General features: G+C 38.1%; 1 pseudogene; it reads right to left on the bottom strand.

The window, feature by feature from the left end:
* Positions 1 to 17,339: 17,339 nt before the first annotated feature.
* Positions 17,340 to 18,031, bottom strand: part of LOC103121626 (thyroid transcription factor 1-associated protein 26-like) — a 43,912-nt pseudogene continuing 43,220 nt past the window's right edge.

Raw genomic sequence — 18,031 nt, 5'->3', positions numbered from 1 at the left:
GGTGTACACATTACCTTGCAAGAGGACCCAGATTTTATTTTAATAAAAACTCTGGCTTATGTGGTGGTATGTGTGTTTGAACCTGGGGTGTAGGAACCTCAGACATGAGTCTCTTTACATAACCATTATGTTAGCTACCCTTGCCCTAAAAGCCCAAACCTGAAAGTTCTACATTAGCTCCCAAGAGATCTTTGAAACCCTTCACCACCATCACTCATCATTGAACTGTCTGGCATGGCATGCACACAGGTCTAAACTGTTTCACCAGCTGTTTCTCATGCTTCAAATGCTTTTACCTCCAGATTTTCACATGGGACAATCTCCTTTATCAGTAATATCCTCAAATATCACTATTTTCCCCCATAGGATGCTGTAACAAAGCACTACTGACTGGGTGAACTAAAAAGATCAGATCCAATTCATGGGGTCAACAACAGTTAACAACATTTATACACCTTTCCCCTATTTGGGAGCTATTCTCGTCCCTGATCCAGATTTCTGGCCCTTTTTCCAGCCATGATATCATCTCCCCTGATAATAATTTGGATCCACCTGCATATCAGATGTCAGGCTTAGAAAAAAAAAAAACTAGTATAGTCATGGGCCCTTTGGAATATAACTAAAATAGGCCTCCTAACTATATACAAAATGGAGACCCCCAAATCTTCATCTGCACTATTCCAGTCTTTAAGGTCATGATTAGTCAACAATTTTTTTGGCTTTATATATTGACTCTCTTTTCAGCCACCAGGTTCCAGATGCTAGCATGATGCCAACCAGACTTCCCTAGACAGACGACCCCACCAGTGTGTCCTGGAGCCCTGCTTCCCCAGAGCCCTTCCCCACTAAGGAAAGAGAGAGACAGGCTGGGAGTATGGATCGACCTGTCAATGCCCATGTTCATTGGAGAAAAATTATAGAAGCCAGACCTTCCACCTTCTGCACTCTTAATGACCTTGGGTCCATACTCCCAGAGGGATAAAGAATAGGAAAGTTTTCAGGGGATGGTATGGGATACAGAGTTCTGGTGGTGGGAATTGTATGGAGTTGTACCCCTCTTATCCTATGTTTTTGTCAGTGTTTCCTTTTCATAAATAAAAATAAAAAAAAATCATTCTCTCAGATAACAGAAATCAAAAAGTAATAGCCAGAATGCTATTCTCACATTCTGAAGGAAGGGGAGAGTCCTCCCTAGCCTCTTTCTATCTTCTGATGATTATTGGCCATCCTTGGAGTTCTTCAGCTGGTGACTTCATTATTTTAACTCTGCTATTTCATGGCTTGCTTCCCTATGTGCTCTTCTCTTCTTGTCTCCCTTTGTCTGTTCCAAACATCACCCCCAACCTTTTATTTAAAGAATAATAGTCATTGACCTTTGTCACTCTCTAATTTGGTATGGCCACATCTCAATCTGATTACATTAACAAAGGCTCTGTTTCTTAATAAAGTTACAACTGAATTCATTTATACAATTTGAAGTACTTTAGCACTGTTGATCCATCTTTTCAGGTAAGAAAATTGAGGCAAAATTGCAAGATAAAATAGGCTACTCAGTTAATCTGAGTTTCAAATGAACATTTTTAGCATAATAATATCCCAAGTATTACATAAGATATATTAGATTAAAAATAATCATTGTTTACCCAAAATTCAAATTTAGTTACACTTCCTGTACTTTTACTTGCTAATTCTGGCAACCAAAATTGAATCTCAGAGAATCACTTTCTTGAGACTATTTTCTTCTTTGCAGAGAGTGACTCATTTCCAGATCTGTTTGTCTCTGGAGACTGGGTTTTTAATCACCAGGCTCTAGGTAACACTCATCTACCCTTTGTAGTTTCCAAACTTCATTCAGCTCCAGAGAAACTGAGCAGGTGCTTCAGTGGTGGTGCATGGGATTTGCATGTATGAATTTTTGAGTTCAGTCTCTGGCACTTTTTATGCTGGATTGGTACTCTGGTTCTCTCATTATCTCATAATCTTAAAAAAAATAACAAGTACCAGGGGTTAAGGCTTGAGCATATCTTTTGGGGAGAACTTAATTCTGTTACAGATACTTTTTTTTTTTTAATTACCACCAGGGTTACCACCAGGGCTCAGTGCCTGCATGATAAATCCACTGCTCCTGTTCCTGGCAGTTGTTCCCCCCCCCCTTTTTTTTGATAGAATAGAGAAAAATTAAGAGTGAAAGAAAGACAGAGAGGGAGAAAGAAGCCTGCAGTACTTGTTCCAACACACGTGAAGCTTTTCTCCTTCAGGAGGGGAGCAGGGACTCAAACCTAGGTTTTTGTATATAGTAATGTGTGCTTAGCTGGGTGTGCTACTACCTGACCATGCATTACATTTTTTTAGATGCAGAGATGCAGGAGTAAGGTGAAAGGGATCACAACACTTCCTTCACTGAGTTGGGGGCTGGGCTCAAATCTTGATCACATACATGCAAAGCAGTACACTATCCAAAATGAGCTATTTTTCTAGCACTATTTTGCCAGTTTTACTTTTAAGAAAGAACTTTTCTACCTACCCCTTATCTACAATTATAGTCTGTTCCCAAACACTCTTTCCACTCTGTGCTCCTTGTTTCTTTGATGACTATCACCATCAAATAAGCATGTGTTTTACTCATTAAATTAGTTTTTCCTGGGGACCTGTTGGTGGCATATCATGTGGAATGTGTTTAAGGATTTTTTTAGTTATATAATAATGATGGACAAGATTGTGGATTAGAGGAGTACAATTCCATACAATTCAATTCCCACCACCAGAGTTCCAAATCCCCTCCCTCCCCCTTAGACGTTTCCCTATTCTTTATCTCTTTGGGAGTATAGACCAAAGGTCTTTATAAGGAGCAATAGTTGAAAGGTCTGGCTTCTGTAATTTCTTCTCCCCTGGACATGGACACTGGTAGGTGGATTCATACTCCCAGACTGTTTATTTCTTTCCCAAGTGGTGTAGGGCTCTGTTGATGTGGGGTTCCAGGACACACTGGTAAGGTCATCTGCTCAGGGAAGTCAGGTTGGCACCATGGTAGCATCTGCAATTTTGTGGCTGGAAAACATTAAGATAACATTAACATAAGCAGAAAAATTGTTTAATCAGGAGCATAAAGATAAAACACATGGAATTTGGGGTCTTCATGTTGGAAAGAGCTGAAGTTATTTTAGGTATATTCCAAGGGACTTTACTAATTGCCTGAGCCTCATCGCTAACATACATGGGGACTAAGGAAACTGTTTGGGAAGATGGTGTCAGAGTGGAGACTAGGACTAGAAAGTTGGATCAAGGGCAGAAAGAAGCTCCCAAATATGGGAAAAGTACATAAATGCCATCAACTGTAAACCTCATCAATATGACCTAAAGCCCATGTCTATTCATATTGAGCATAGGAACCTATGTAACCTCTGAGTCCCTCTTAGTCTGAGGTCTCAGTCTATGGTCACAGTTAGGAGCATTCTAGACTGTGCTCACTTCAGGACTAGTCTTCCTTGAATAGCAAAGTGTGTTGACCCTGCCTCCCTTTGGAGAATGAGGCAGCCCTGATGCCCTCCTACAGAAGGGAAACTACACAAAGGAGTGAAGTTTTCTCTTTTTCTCTTTCAAAGTGGCTGCCAGGAATGGTGACGTTTTTCAGGAACTGAGCTTGAGTGATAAAATAAACAAGCCTGGCTAATTTTACTTCACTATGAGACCCACAAGGGAGTTTTTTTTTCCCCTTTTGCCTACTGGTATATGAGGTATTCAACATAATTCGAATGAATAAAAACTGTGTGAATATATATGTCCATTAACTATGGCATGTAACTGTATGTCTCCTGATTCACTGCAGAAGTATGTTGATCTATGCACAGTTTTTTCCTCCATTAGAAATAACCTCATTTGGTAAAAACCCATGAAGTTTCACAAATAACAAAGTTAATTATTTCTACTCATTTCTCCTTGTCAGCATGTTTAGTTCCTACTTACCATTCTTATTCTCATCTCATTTCCCCCTTGATTTTCAGTTATCTTGGAAATTCATAACTTCTTCTTGAAAGGGTCTGGAGTATCATCTCTGTGGGAAGGAGATATCATATATCGCTTCTGATCAAGAATAGTCTCTGAGTTTCATGTCAAGGAGAATGGTCAGACATTTTTGATTCATGTGTACATTTCACCACCATCATTCCTACCATCCCCTTTGCAACAATGCTTTTTGTGGTCCACTAGTAGGTGATCAGGATTCTTAATATAATTTTTTTATCTTTAGTTATTGAACAGAGACAGCCAGAAATCAAGAGATAAGAGGGTGAGAGAGAGGGACAGAGACAGAGAGATACCTGCAACACAGCTTTACCACTTACAGAGCTTTCCCCCTGCAGATGGGGACCTGGGGCTCAAACTTGGGTCCTTGCACATTGTAATATGTGCACCAACCAGATCCGCCACCACCCGGTGATCAACATTTCTTAAAAAGAATCAAATAATGAAACATATTATTCACTGTTGATATATGCTAGGCACCATCGCTTGGTAATAGTAATGCTGATTCATGTAAGCATCCATAACTGTGGATGAAGGGCATCCCCATTTTAGAACTAAGGAAGTTTATGTGACCTGCTCTAAGTCATGAAATTTGTAATCCTGAAATTAAGAGCTAAATCCAGATTCAACTGACTCCAAAGTTGGTGCTATTAATTGCCATGACACATTTGCATGTAAATGAATTCAGTTTAGTTAGGAAAGATGATTTTTCTCCATAGTAAATAAAATAATAACTCATTCTAAATGGGGAAAGCAGAATGGATAGTATGTAGTATGGGTGGAGATATGACTAAGTGGTCTTAAGATTTCCACATTAAAATATGTGTAAGTTAAGAGCCTGGACACCAAGTTGAGTGTGCATATTACCATGTGCAAGGACCCGAGTTCAAGCTCCCAGGCTCCACCTACAGGGTGGGAAGTGGTAATGTAGCCATCTCTCCTATCTATCTATCTATCTATCTATCTATCTATCTATCTATCTATCTATCTATCTATCATCTATCTATCTATCTATCTAATCTATCTATTGTCTGTCTATCATCTCCATCATCTCAATCATCCCTTTTGACTTCTGTGTCCTAATAAATTAATGTATAAAAAAAAAGGGCACTGGGAGTAGTAGATTCATTGTGTAGGCACCAAGCCCCAGCTCTAACTATAAGACAATAAATATAAATATAAAAAGAGAACATATAATTTCAGTGAAAGTTTTATGGCTCATTTCTGGCCAAGTTTTTAATAGCAGCTCACAGTTGAGAGGTGCTTCAGGCTTTGCTCTTGCTTCTGATGGGGCTAATCTTCTGAATCAGCTTAGGGATTCTCAGGAGAGGTTTCTCAGTACTGACAGGCTGGCTGGTCCCAAATGACTTCACTCAAATTTCTGGTGATTTTCTCACTAGAAGCAAAAAGGGGCAACTGTGCCTTGGGTCTATTATCATTTATCAGGATGGTTCAGGCCTTTTCTTTTTTTATGATAGGCTAACCCAAGCTTATTCAAATGTTGGCAGATTTCAAGAGAAGCAAGAGTAAGAAAACCCTAGTATATGAGAAGAAACAGATGACCTTTACCATCTGTTCTCAACAAAGTCACGTATACCCCATTCACATGCAAAATATCCTTGTGCCATGTCTGGATCCACTAAAATATTGTCCAATTATATAATCAGAACTATAGAATCTCCCAGATTTCATTAGGTACAAATGTGGATAAGACTTCTTGGATATGTCTATAAATTTAGAGACCTCACAGTAGGAAACAGATAGCAGATTCCTCTCACACAATACATTATATAGTAAGACATAATAATGGAAGACCATCATAGCTATGGAAAACCTGAAAACCCTCCAGATAGATGTGTAACTGTTTCCACTACAGATGTATGACCTGCTCCTCCTTGAAAGGAACTTCACATCTATAGTACTTCCAGGATATATTATCTTCACTCTTTAACACTGTTTTTTGAGTCATTCTTCCTTTTTCATAAGTAACTGTCTCTATTGGCATATGAGTAGCATTTTCTACCACACTATGCTCCCACAAAGTCGAGAACCTAGAAAACTATTTTCAATTTGGGTAATATCAGTTCTATGTAATTAAAGCTTCTGACCTCTTCACTGATACAAGTTCCTTAATTCTTAGTAGGCTTTCTATATATCCAAGTCTAAATCTACTCCATCTGATAAAAGTCTACCCATACTCTGGTACAATTTTTTAAAAGATTCTTCTAAAACCCATTCCATAACTAAGAATGTGTGATGGTCAATTTAATAAGACTTTTGTCGGTCTTTACAAAGTTTCATAGCATGACATCTTGCTGGGTCAGCTTCATGGGCGGGAGACAGACAACCAGGGACTCATGGCTGAGGTGGGACACAGTTCAATCTTTATTAATGAGCGGGGATGCAGTGCAATCAATCTAATCTCTCTTCATTAGAAAATCCTGTCCTTTATGTCTCCTGAGGCAGAAGTGTCAGGAAAAGGAAGTACGTAGGATAGGGGGTGGAGTAGAAAAAGAGCGAGAACCAGTGGGGATTAAATGGTGGAAAACAGGATGTGACTAGGAGAGGGGGCAGAGTGAAAAGAGAGCATGAACCAGTAGGAGTAAACCAATGCAGGTCTCACAGAAAACAGTGATTATGTAAACAGACCACAGCGTTAAGCAATGCAAATGAACCTAACGTGATGATCAAAACAGAAGGGGTCTTAGAAGCAGAATTAGAAGCAGACCAACAACATCTTTAATTTATCCTTATCTTGAAGTCATTGCTTACTTTCAATGTGTTTTGCTCAAAGACTGATATAGCACATATGTAGATATAGAAAAACAGGTTGTTTATAATTCAATAAACCCTGGTCCTTCTAAAATAAATATGCTTGCCATATAAACAATTCCTCCTTCAGCCATCCTCTTTAATAGTGTCTTTTCAGGCACCTACCCAATCCAACTTTTTTTTTTTTTTCAGAACTATGCTTGGAAACAATTTTTACCAAAGTTCAAAAGTGTAAGTACATCTGCTGCTATATGACAAACAACAGTTATTCTACCACTAAGCATTTCGTGATTTTATATTGCAAGTCACCTTTTACATTTTTTCCTTTGCAGCTTTGGAACTAATTTTCCATTTTCTCACTCTCCATCAACATTTCCTTTGTGCTTCTTAAAGTTCCTTACATTTTCCCCAAAGTCAGTGACCCTTATTTAAGGTTTTAGTTGTACAGTACTCCATTTTTAGGTGTTAATTTCTGTACTTGTTAGTTTCTGCTGTAGAACAATTCACACCAAATCTTAACTGTCTTAAAAACAACAACCATTTGATCTTGTACATTTGTTCTGTTTCTGATCTTGTACTAAGATTAGTGAGCTGTTTTGATTTGGGCCAGATCTGTGCTAACCTTACTTATAAACTTGTTATCAGCTGCACATTGACTGATGTCTAGGTAAGGAGCCTATGAGGCCACCCACACACCTGGACATTAACAGGCGTATCTGTTGGAATAACACGGCTAACATGACTGTTCTCATCCATTATCTATAGCAAGATTTGTTACACGATAGCAGTTTTTAAGGACAGGCAATTGCTGCTAGATAAACATGTGCAGTCTTTTGGCTCCATTTGGTTTTGTGTGGTCCCACTAGTGAGCTAAATTATGTAGTCAAGTTCAGAGTCAGACCAGGAGAGAACTCACCCAGGAAGTGCTTACTGAGAGAGTTTTTATGGCAGTTTTGCAAAAAGTCAACTACATAATTGAAAATGGAGAGGGGTAAAGGTGGAAAGCTTTATTTAAAATTCAAAAGGGCATTGCCTTTGTCAAAGATATATCTATGTCTAGACAGCATCAAATAACTCAAAGAGGGTAGGTACTTTGAATGTATCCCACTGACTTGGGGGTTGAATGACAATATGTACAAAGTGATGGAACTGATTGGGGAGGTGGCTCAATGGTAGAACACAAGACTTTGCAAAAAGACCCTAAACTTTGTCCCCAGGACTGCATATATTAGCATGATGCTCTGGCCCATGTATATCTTATTAAGTTATCTTTTCTTATTAAGTGAATGAACAAATTAAACCAGGAAATCTTAAACAAAAACCAAAGTAACAGAACTCTAGTTTAACATTGAGATTTAACATATACATTGCAAACACATTGCAAAATGTTTCAGTGAAGGCTCCATTCAGGATACCCCAATGAATGACTGATGTAGAGAACTATTATACACACACACACACACACACACACACACACACACACACAGATGTTTTCAATTTATACAGAGTAGCTGAGAGTTCCATGACTTTTCTGAAAGAGCTATACAGCCAGCCCATATAGGTCTACAACTCATAAAACAGTGAAGGAAGAGGTCACACTTGTTCAATGAAGGCAGGTAATGCAGCCTCTAATTTGGAAAGGATTTCCTTACTGATGAAGTATCAAAAGTGTTGATCTGGCATAAAAGAAATTGAAGCTGACACTCTACTTCAAATGGAATGAAAAGTAAATAAATGTTGAAGGAGAGCATGCAGATATGACTTAGGTAAACTCCACACTTAACAATTCATTACAAATATCATTTCTCTGGTTAAATGTGTTCCCTATCCCTGACAAATAAATGACTTGTAAACTAACTTTTATGTCCTAAACTGGTCAAGGTTTGTCCTTTATTGTTCTTTTCCCAGGGAATGGGATATTAAAATGTTCCTTTCCTAAACAATGAAATGCTTAATTATTTCTCTTCCAAATAGTTTCATGCTCAATTGTTCTCTCAAGAAATGGAACAGCCAATGAGTCCTCTCCCAAACAATGGAGTGCACTCAATTGTTCCTCTCCCAAGCAATGAACCATTCAATTATTTAGGTGAATGGAGTTGAAAAGTTTCCATTTCTGGCAGTATAAAACAAAACTGTGACAAGGGCAATGTTTTGGACCACTTTGCTTAGTTGGAAACAGGCACATTCATGTATATTTCCATAATCTTATGGGGTGTTTTTGAAATTTTTTGAATAAGAGATTTTGTTGTCTCCTCTTCCCCCAAAGAACCTACAGACTCTTCTTATTCTTTTGCTAGCCACACACAAAGTAAAGGTTGGTCTCTCCATTGAATACATGGTCCTTTGATTACCATTAAGAATAAGTCAGTCAAGGTGAAACTGAATAAAAAATTTAAGTGTCTAATCTCTATTACTAGAGCTTCTGCTACAGAACTGAGTACAAACTCTGATTTAAAAACAAAACACAAAACTGATATTTTATTTACCTAGGAAGATTCATCAAGAAATATGAAAAATCTAGGAATAAATCTAACAAAGGAAGTAAAGGCCCTTTTAAACAAAAATTATAAGCCATTGTTAAAAGAAGTAGAGGATGGGGAGTCGGGCTGTAGCGCAGTGGGTTAAGCGCAGGTGGCGCTAAGCTCAAGGACCGGCTTCAGGATCCCGGTTCGAGCCCCCGGCTCCCCACCTGCAGGCAGGTCCCTTTACAGGCGGTGAAGCAGGTCTGCAGGTGTCTGTCTTTCTCTCCCCCTCTCTGTCTTCCCCTCCTCTCTCCATTTCTCTCTGTCCTATCCCACAGCAACGACATCAATAATAACTACAACAATAAAACAACAAGGGCAACAAAAGGGAATAAATAAATAAAATAAAAATAAAATAAAATAAAAAATTTAAAAAAAAGTAGAGGATGACACAAAGAAATAGAAGACCACCCCTTATTCATATATTGAAATAATAAATATTATGAAAATGGAAATCCTGCCAAAATAAATATATAGATTCAATGCAATCCCTATAAAATTTCAACAACATATTTCAAAGAAATTAAACAACTCATCCAAAACTTTGTTTGGAATTATAAAAAGTCATAAAGAGAAAAAGCTGTCCTGAGGAAAAAGAAGAAAAATGATGGCATCACAATTCCTGAATTCAGTTTATATTAGAGCAGTAGTAGTTAAAACAGTATGGTACTGGAACAAAAATGGACATATGAACCAATGGAACAGGATAGAGCCAGAACTAAACCCATATACATATATGCACATTAGATAGGCTAAAGGGGCTAAAAGTGTCCAACGAGGAAAAGAAAGTCTTTTTAACAAATGGTGTTGGGTGAATTGGACAACCACATGGTGAATGAAACTATACCATGCACTACAATTAACTCAAAATGGATTAAAGATCTGGATATTAGACCTAAAACTATAAAATACATAGAAGAATACATTGGTGAAACATTTCAGGACCTCAACATTAAAGATGTATTTGGAGACTCCACCCCATGGGCAAGGGGAACAAAAATGAATAAATGAGGCTATGTAAAATTAAAAACTTTTACATATCAGAAAATTTCATAAGGATAAACAGGAAACCCAGTAAATTGGATAAGATATTTGCACGTTACACTTCAGACAATCAGTTAATATGAAACATCTTAAAGAACCACAGCTCAACAAAAAGAAAAAGAATAATCCAACAAAAAACTGGGCATTAGATATGAATAGATGGATCTAGGGAAAGAGAGAGGCAGACTGGGAGTATGGACTGACCAATCAATGCTCATGTTCAGTGGGGAAGCAGTTACAGAAGCTAGACCATCCACATTCTGCAACCCACAATGACCTTGGGTCCATAATCCCAGAGGGATAAAGAATGGGAAAGCTATCAGGGGAGGGGAAGGGATATAAGGATCTGGTGGTGGGAATTGTGTGGAGTTGTACCCCTCCTATCCTACGGTTTTGTTAATGTCTCCTTTTTTAAATAAATAAATGAAAAAGAAGAGGTACACATGGCCCACAAACACTGGAAATGTTGTAATTCTCTCATAAGATAGATGCAAATCAAGACCACATTGAGATTCTACCTCACACCTGTGAGAATGGGATCACTAAAACAAGAAAATGTAAGTGTTGGAGAGGATGTGGACAGAGAGGAACTCTACTTCACTGCTGGTGTGAACGTAAACTGGTACAACTGCTGTGTAGAACAATGTGGAGAATCCTTAAACAAATACAAATGGAAATTGCATATGACAACTGCAATTCCACTACTAGGCATGTATCCAAAAGATGATTTGAAGGAATATGTGCACCCCCATGTTTATAGCGACTTTATTGACAATAGGAAAAACCTGGAAACAACCGAAATGCTCTTTGACAGATGACTGGATAAAAAAGTTATGGGACACACACTCAACAAAGTATTATTCAGGAATAAAAAGGGATGATATTGTTACCTTTAGCGTGAAGTGGTTGGAATTGGAGATTATGCTCACTGATTAAGTAGGGAGGTGAAGGATAACTGCAGAATCATTTCACTCATAGGCAAAATACAGACAATTGAATATACAAATGTGAAAAAGAATGCAACCTATTTTCAAGACTGTGGGAGAATTATAGTGTTTATCAGTGGGGAAGTGTCAGGCTAGTATCACAGGAGGGAGAGATAACCCAGGAACCAAGTTCGTGGTAGTAGCAATACAAATCTTTATTCGTGTATCTGCCCCAGAGTCAGGCGTGTAGGCACCTGGTTAAAACCACTTGGAGGCAAAAACCTCAATGGCCTGTGTCTGCCACTTACCCCATTTTTGTTGTATTTGTTGTTATTGTTATTGCTGTTGTTGTTAGATAGGACAGAGAAAAATTGAGAGGAGGGGAAGACAAAGATAGACACATGCATACCTGCTTCACTGCTTGTGAAGCAATCCCCCTGCAGGTGGAGAGCCAGGGGCTCGAACCAGCATCCTCAAGCCTGTCTTTGCACTTCATGCCATATATGCTTAACCAGCTGTGCTACTGGCCAGCCCCAAATTTGAGTAATTTTTTCCTGAGCCTGATAGCTAACATGCAGGTAGACTGAAAGTATTGTTTGGGAAGATGGTGTCAGAGTTGAGAATAGGACTAGAAAGCAGGATTAGGGCAGAGAGTAGCTCTCCAATATGAGGAAAGTATAAAAATACCACTAATTGTTAACCCCATAGATATGACCTAGGGCCTATATATTTAGCATAGGAGTCTGAGTCCCTGTCATTCTGAGCTCACAGTTCATGATCACAACTGGGAACATTCTAGGCTGCACTCATTTTAGGACCAGTCTTCCATGAATGTAAGTATGTTGACCCAGCTTCTTGGAGAGTATGGCAGTTTTTACCATTGTTTATCTATATTGAGGGCAAGGTCCTATAGAGGCCTGCAAGAGGCTTATGATATCGTTCCTGATGGAAGTGACCAGTGATGGTGGAGATTACATCAGTGTGTTAATCCAAGGATTCTTTGACTAGAAGCACTATAGTATTTTGAGGTTATGGTTTCACACATTGTTCATTGTTCCCATACATAGATATGAATGTGTCTTAAAGATATTTCAGACACAACTAGAATCAAGTAGAATGTGTGATTTTGTATCTTGTATATTCAATTTACATTATTTCATGAGTATTTTACATATAAATAATCTCTGAACATCTCACTCACTGACAGAAGTTGAAAACAAGAGCAGAAGGGAAAAACCAAGCATAACTTAGACTGGAGCTGGTGTATTGCACCAAAGTAAAGGACTCTGGGGTGGTGGGGAGGGTTCAGGTCCTGGAACATGAAGGCAGAGGAGGACCTAGTGGGGATTGAATTCTTATGTGGAGATCTGGGAAATGTTACACATGTAGACTATTGTATTTTACTGTTGACTGTAAACCACTAATCCCCCAATAAAGAAATAAGAAAGAAATAATCTCTGAACACATCTGAAATCTTGTGAAGCATGGATCATTTGCAACATGTTTACTGTGTTATTATGTATACATCAGCTTATTTTTCAGGAAGACTACTGGGCAGTGGCACTCCTAGTTGAGTTCACATATTGCCATGTGCAAGAATGTAGGTTCAAACCCCTGTTCCCCACTTGCAGGGTAGGAGTTTCCCAAGCCATGAAACAGTGATGCAGGTATTTTTCTATTTCTCTAACTTTTTATCTCCTTTTCCACTCTTGATTTCTGTTTGTACCCAATAAATATATATATTAAAATAATTTTATTTTATAAAGAGAGGGACCACATGTTGTATCTGAAATGGAACTCAGATCTTTATGCTTTCACGTCCAGAGCTCTGCCACTGTGAAATCTCACAGTCTGATTTTTTTTCTAGTATGATGAACTATGCATAATAAATCACTATTGTGAAACTTTTAGGTAGAAGTTACTTTTCAAAAATCACAAAATTGGGGCCAGGTGGTGGCACACCTGGTTGAGTGTACATATTACAAAAATCACAAAATCAACTTATTATTACAGGTGGGATATGAACCTCTCAATTTATACCAAAAACCACTACCTTAGTACCCTATTGAAGGAATGAAACAGCAGGTGTGTTACTGGAGGGACTTCATGGCTTGGAATTTTCTGGACCAGTGCTCCTTAACATGTGGTCTGTGGTCTGCAGGCATGTTATCATGCACTCGTCACTAAATACATATATCTGGGGAAGATCTTAGGTTTAGATTAGAGTTTAAAATAACTCCAGCTACAGCATTGGAAATATCCTAGATAAAGCTCAGAATATTGTGTTAAGTGAAAGAAGTTGGACATACATGCACAAATGTATTGTAAGTCTCTATTTATATGCATTGTCCAGAAATGACAAGTTTGTAGAGGCAAAAAGCAGGTATATTGATAGCCTGGAGTGGGTGTGGGGATACTCTAGGCTTAGAGTATCTTACTCAGGGGTGGAAAAAATATTCTAAAGCAGGTTTATGATGCCATTCAGTAAAGTTACTAAAAATCATTGAATTGAACCATTAAATGGATGAATTTTTATGCTATGTAAAGTCTATTTTAATAAAAATTCAAAAGAAAGTTCTTCAAATGATTCCAATACTCACTTTAATTTTTAGAAGCACAGACAAGCCTGTATTTCCCAAGCTTGACTGCAAATAAATATTACCTGGGGAATTTTATCTGTCCCAATCTAGATCTACTAAATGATAATTTCCATTGGATAGCCAAAGTACCCCTATGAATATTAAAAGACTGCTTTATTTTTTTTAAAAAAATTATTTATAAAAAGGAAATAGTGATAAAAGCATAGGATAAGAGGGGTACAGCTTCACAAAATTCCCACCACCAGACCTCCGTATACCATCCCCTCTCCTGATAGCTTTCCTACTCTTTAACCCTAATGGAGTATGGAACCAAGATCATTGTGGGATGCAGAAGGTTGAATGTCTGGCTTCTGTAATTGCTTCTCCTCTGAACATGGGCGTTGACAGGTCTATCCATACTCCCAGCCTGTCTCTCTCTTTCCTTAGTTGGGAAGGGCTCTGGGGAAGCAGAGCTCCAAGGCACATTGGTGGGGTTGTCCGTCCAGGGAAGTCTGGTCCCATCCTGCTAACATCTGGAACCTGATGGCTGAAAAGAGAGTTAATATACAAAGCCAGACAAATTGTTGAACAATCATGGACCTAAAGGCTGGGATAGTGCAGATGAAGTGTTGGGGAGTCCTCCATTTTGTAGATAGCTACTAGGCATATTTTAGTTATATTTCAAAGGGCCTGTAGATATACTAGTGGTTTTTGTTGATGTTGTTGTTTTTTGCTTGAGCCTGAAATCTGATATGCAGGTGAATCCTAATTATTGTCTGGGGAGATGATGTCATAGCTGGGAAAAGGATCAGAAAGCTGGATCAGGGAAGAGAGTAGTTCCCTAATATGGGAAAGGGGTATAAATATTGTTGACTGTGAACTACATGGATTTGTTATGATCTGGGGCCCATACTTAGCTTACGAGCCTGTGTGACCTCTACATCCCTCTAGATCTGAGCTCACAAGTAGGAAAATTCCATGCTGCCCCAGTATCGACCCATCTTACTCATGTGTAGCATAGAATATGTTGTCCATCCTCACTTCAGAGGATGGAACATTCTCAACCATTGTTGATCTAGGTTAAGGACAAGGTCCTCTGGAGGTCCACAGAGGGGTCTATTTTGTTGTTCCTGATCGAGATGACTGGTAACAATGGAGAGAGGGATTTATTTGAGATCTAGGCCATCATGTCTGTTTGGGAATCTCAGGACTCCCTGATTAGGGCCCCAGCTGGTGGAATGGCCTGATAGTGACTAAAGAGTTATTGTTAGAGTATGACAGTCTCTTGACCTTATTCAGCTTTTTGCTGCTGTAATTTTTTAGGACATTGCGGCTGAGGGGGTTTTAACATAGTCAAGTTGGGGGGGGGGTCAATGCTAATGGTCATTACTTCCTAGTCTTACAGCTTTTCTATTTGTCAGCATTGGAGTAAATATAATACTCATAGTTAATTCCCATGGTATAGATGGCTATTTAAATTCCAGCCATCATATCAATGTTTCAGATCATAGGATAGAGGGGGGAAAAGACAAAAGACAAATAGATATATCCTGCTACTTTGAAGGAAGGTTCTTAGAAATATTCTGTAATTCCTGCTACATATTCAGTGACAGAATTTAGCTATATGATCATACCTTTATCCAACTCAGTTTTAGGAAATAACCTTTCATAGTTATACAGATAATATGGGTGACTATAAATCAGAGTGCTGGTCCTAAGGAAGTAGGGAAGAGATGTATAGAGACAACTAGTACACTCAGCACTAATGCACCTTATCCATCTTCTCAGATTAGACAGAAACAGGCTGGGAGTATGGATTGACCTGCCAATGCCTGTGGCTAGCACAGAAGCAGTTACTGAGGACAGACCTTCCACCATCTATACTCCATAATAATCCTGGGTCCATGCTCCCAGAGGGATAAAGAATAGGAAAACTTCCAGTGGAAGGGATGGGATGCGGAATTTTGGTGGTACGAACTGTGTAGAACTGTACTTCTCTTATTCAATGGGCTTATTGATCATAATTAAATCGATAAAAGAAAACTGAGGAAGTTAATTTGAGTTTCAAATGAACAATACTTTTTTTAGGATAATGTGCAAGATATCACATAAGACATATGACAATTATTCATCGTTTATCCAGAATTCAAATTCAAGAACTAAATTCAAATTTAGTTCTCCTTCATGCACTTTTACTTGCTAAATCTGGCAGACATAATTGAGTCTTAGAGAGTCAATTTCTCAAGGCCATTTACTTCTCCATTGGAAAGAGTGACTCATATCCAGATCTGTTTGTTTCTGGAGACTGAGCTTTTAGTTACTGGGCTCTAGGTCACGCTCATCTACCATTTGTAGTTTCCGTTCTGCATTTTCTCTCCTGTTCACTTTATTCTAGCATTCACTCACTGCACACCTTCTATCACTAACATTTTCTTCTGGAAAAAGGCTTTAGCTCCTTTGTTTCCTCATCTGAAAAATGTGCAAAATAGCAGCAATTACAATAACAGTATTTGTTACCACCAAAGTTTGCTGTGAAGAGTAAATTAGTCATCTTCTGAAGTTTTTAGTACAAGGTTTAGAGCATAGAAGACTTTTAGTATTAGGAAACTGAAGATGTGTGCCTGTATCCATTTCTCCCCAGTATATGTTCACTGTGGTGCTGCAGTAGATACATAGCTAAACTTACATTTGCAGATGATCTTAAAATCATGTTATTAGTGATTTAATAATATTCTATAAGATCATTATATTATAGGATATAGTTCCTCACCACACTCACTCCAGAATTGTTTGCTTTTCCCTTCCCACCCTTGCCTGTCACCCCCAGGGATAGCCATTATAGTTTTCACAAAGTTTTAGTGATAGTTTGACTACTTTTTTTCTCTTTTTTAAAACTTCATTGGAGTGAGGGAGATAGAATAATGGTTATGCAAAGAGACTCTTGAGAGTGAGGCTCCAAGGTCCCAGGTTCAGTCCCCTGCACCATCATAAGTGAGAGATGAGTAGTGCTCTGGTAAAAATAAACAAAATCAAACAAAAAAAGATTCATGTGTTTCAGTTCTTTATTTTGCAAAACCATCTGATAGTTTTCTTTCAGAGAAACACAGGTCATTTGGTAACAGATATAAGCTATAGCAATAAAAGACTTTGATTATAAACACTAAAGAACTTCAAAGTAATACATATATAGAATAAAAATATTTAATAGAGATTAAGAAGTACAAGAGAGAAAATTATCTCATTAAAAACATTTCTTCTATAAATTTTAGTTTCTAGTCGAATATGCAGGTCTTTGATTCATTTTGATTTGAGTTTGGTGTATGGTGTTAGGTAGTAGTTTAGTTTCACTTTTCTACATGTGGCTGTCCAATTTTCCCAGGTGCATTTGCTTACGAGACATTCTTTATCCTATTGAATTATTTTGTCCCCTTTGTCATACACCAGGTGACTGTATATGTGTGAGCTTATTTTAACCCTTAAGAACAAAATGCCTTGTTTTGAATATTTTTAAGAAGATACTCCATTTGTAAATTAAAGTTTGGTTGGCCCTTTCTAGTCTTTTTACTCAATATTTTGAATTCTCCCATTTCTTCTTTTTGTAGAGTCTCTGAGCTTCTTCTCTTTCTTGTCATCTACTCTCCAATTCCTGTTTTTTAGCAGCATGCTTAGCATGCACCTATTAATATTCTTCTTGTGCCTTCTGATGTGATGTTTTCCTTTTATTTTTATTTGGAATAGAAATAAAGTTTACTCTTTTGATACACTGTTCTTCTTTAGGCTGAGGTTCATCAATACCACAAGGCTCTTCAGACAAAGCCTTGTCACTGTTACCTTGTTCTTCTGGTAAAGTCTGATCAATTTGTTCTTCTGACAAAGTGTGATAGACTTTTCTAAGTTGCTTCCTTAATCTTTCTCTTCTTCTACATAGAGATGTTTCAGGTAATTAGGGTACTGATCTGTAAACTGGGACTCCTGAGAATCTTGAGCCTTCTTTGACCTCCATAACAATTTCCTGTGATTGTGCTGAATCTTCATATTTCTTCGAAATGTAGTCTTGTCCCCTGAAAACCCTGTCCATGAAGATCTGCATATAATAAGGTCACCATGTTCTCTGCTTCACATTCTTTTTCCTCAAGCTGACTCCTGTAACTTTTTAGCCAGTCATCTG

The sequence above is a fragment of the Erinaceus europaeus genome, chromosome 4 (genome assembly GCF_950295315.1).
Source record: "Erinaceus europaeus chromosome 4, mEriEur2.1, whole genome shotgun sequence".
In the NCBI taxonomy this organism is placed as follows: Eukaryota; Metazoa; Chordata; class Mammalia; order Eulipotyphla; family Erinaceidae; genus Erinaceus; species Erinaceus europaeus.
This window is presented reverse-complemented; position numbering and strand designations above follow the sequence as displayed.